The sequence below is a fragment of the Nicotiana attenuata genome, chromosome 7 (assembly GCF_001879085.1).
Source record: "Nicotiana attenuata strain UT chromosome 7, NIATTr2, whole genome shotgun sequence".
NCBI classification, from domain to species: domain Eukaryota; kingdom Viridiplantae; phylum Streptophyta; class Magnoliopsida; order Solanales; family Solanaceae; genus Nicotiana; species Nicotiana attenuata.
In genome coordinates this window covers 42,570,802-42,573,974 of record NC_031995.1, presented here as the reverse complement: position 1 = coordinate 42,573,974, position 3,173 = coordinate 42,570,802, and positions in this window count along the sequence as shown.

The window sequence follows — 3,173 nt, the reverse complement described above, 5'->3', positions numbered from 1 at the left end:
GTCCTAGGGTTAGCTAATCCCTTTGGAAACGTTAAAGAACAAGAATAATTAAAGTAATAATAACTCACTTCATAAAAAGATAAAAATCATTCAATACATAAGCACAACAAGGTATTTAATCCACACTTTAAATATGAAATATTCCCATAAACAAGATTCAAGTGTTGGATAAAATACTACACACTTAGATATACAATACAAAGCAAGGAAATGAAGAAATAAACATAAATGGGTAAGAAATTCTCAATCAAAAGCTTCAAATCTTCAAGACCAAAGTGTGTGTGCAAACCCTAGCTCCCAAAACTTGTTCTCTCTAGTGTTTTAAGACTGAAAATAAGCCAAAAAGATATCCCAAAGATCTGCTAGGTCGTGTATTAAAGGTTTGGGGATTAAAAACGTAAAATTCCATTTCTGCCCAAAACTGCCCAGAAAATGTTCAATGCGTTCGCGTATGTTCTCCTGCGTTCACGGTGAATAATTTCCCCCAGGTATGCAATCGTGCACAGTGCCCCGCGTTCGCATAGGTAAGTTGACCAGCCGGTGCCCAGGCTTTCTCCTATGCGTTCGCATTGTTACATACGCGTTCACACAGCTTTGTCTTCATTGACTTCTGCGATCGCGTACAAGCTCTTGCGATCGCGTAGGGTATCTGGCAGCAGCCATTGTTCACCATTTTTGCACATTTTGACTTGGTTTCTTCCGTAGCTCCTCCAAATCATATGATACCTGAAATATGCAAATTAACCTTAGAAAATGTCCTAATTTCTCAATAAAATCATACGATAACTTAAGTATAAAGAGGAAATAAGTTGGTAAAATACCAACTTTTCAGGAGTCCAACAACGAAATCCATAGTGATACGCTATCTTCTGAAGTAAACCACTAGGTCTTTGATGCTCGTACTTTACTTGCTGACAATTTAGACACCGAGCCACATATGCCACTATATCATTCTTCATTCTCCTCCACCAATAATGCTGCCGCAAGTCCTGATACATCTTGGCGGCGCCCGGATGAATAGAATACCGGGAGCTGTTGGCCTCCTCTAGAATCAACTCACAAAGTCCATCCACATTAGGCACACAAATACAATCCTGCATCCTTAAAACTCCATCATCTCCAACCGTAACCTGCTTGGCATCACCGTGCCGCACTGTATCCCTAAGGACAAGCAAATGAGGGTCATCATACTGCCGCTCCCTGATGCGCTCAAACAATAAAGACCGAGCGACCATACAAGCTAACACACGACTAGGCTCAGAAACATCCAACCTCACGAACTGATTGGCCAAGGCCTGAACATCTAATGCAAGCGGTCTCTCACCGACTAGAATGTACGCAAGGCTGCCCATACTCACTGACTTTCTTCTCAAAGCATTGGCCACCACATTGGCCTTCCCGGGATGATACAAGATGGTGATATCATAGTCTTTCAATAGCTCTAATCACCTCCTCTGCCTCAAATTGAGCTCCTTTTGCTTGAACAAATAATGCAAACTCCAATGATTCGTGAACACCTCTCACGACACGCCATAAAGATAGTGCCTCCAAATCTTCAGTGTGTGAACAATGGCTGCCAGCTCTAAGTCATGGACAGGATAATTCTTCTCGTGAACCTTCAGCTGCCGCGACGCATATGCATTCACCCTGCCATCCTTCATCAATACTGCACCAAGCCCAATATGAGATGCATCACAATATACTGTATAAGATCCTGAACCCGTGGGCATCACTAACATTGGAGCCGTAGTCAAAGCAGTCTTGAGCTTCTGAAAGCTCGCCTCAAACTCGTCTGACCATCTGAACGGGGCACCCTTCTGGGTCAACCTGGTCAACGGGGCTGCTATAGATGAGAACACCTCCACAAACCGACGGTAATAACCCGCCAATCCTAAGAAACTCCGGATCTCTATAGCTGATGTGGGTCTAGGCCAGTTCTTGTCTGTCTCAGTCTTCTTAGGATCCACCTTAATACCCTCTGCCGATAGAACGTGCCCCAAGAAAGCTACTGATCGCAGCCAAAACTCGCATTTTGAAAACTTAGCATATAACTGACTATCTCTCAGAGTCTGAAGGACGATCCGAAGATGCTGCTCATGCTCCTCTAGACTGCGGGAGTAGATAAAAATATCATCAATAATCACAATCACAAAGGAATCCAAATAGGGTTTGAACACCCGGTTCATCAAATCCATAAATGCTACTGGGGCATTTGTCAGCCCAAATGACATCACTAGAAACTCATAATGCCCATACCAAGTCCGAAAAGATGTCCTAGGGACATCGGATGCCCTATTCCTCAACTGATGGTAGCTAGACCTCAAATAGATCTTTGAAAACACCTTGGCACCCTGAAGCTGATCAAATAAGTCATCAATCCTTGACAATGGATACTTGTTCTTGATGGTGATTTTGTTCAACTACCGATAATCTATGCACATCCTCAACGATCCATCCTTCTTCTTTACAAACAATGCAGGCACACCCCAAGGCGTGACACTCTGTCTAATAAAGCTCTTATCAAGCAAATCTTGCAACTGCTTCTTCAATTCTTTCAACTCTGGCGGGGCCATACGGTATGGCGGAATAGAAATGGGCTGGGTGCCTAGAGCCAAATCAATACAGAAGTCAATATCCCTATCGGGTGGCATCCCCGGCAGGTCTGTAGGAAACAGCTCTAGAAACTCACGAACAACTGGAACAGACTCCATAGAAGGAACCTCTGCACTAGAATCGCATACATAAGCCAAATAAGCCAAACACCCTTTCTCGACTGTATGCCGAGCCTTCACATACGAGATAACCTTGCTGGTAGAATGGCCTGGAGTCCCTCTTCACTCAAATCGAGGCAACCTCGGCAAGGCTAAGGTCACCATCTTGGCGTGACAGTCCAATATAGCATGATAAGGTGACAACCAATCCATCCATAAAATGACATTAAAATCGACCATATCGAGAAGTAGGAGATCTACACGAGTCTCAAGACTGCCAATGGTAACCACACACGAACGATAAACACGATCTACAACAATAGCATCTCCCACAGAGGTGGACACATACACAGGAGCACTCAAAAAATCACGAGGCACAACCAAATATGAAGCAAAATAGGATGACACGTAGGAATAAGTAGAACCCGGATAAAATAGTACTGAAGGCAACGTCTACTACAA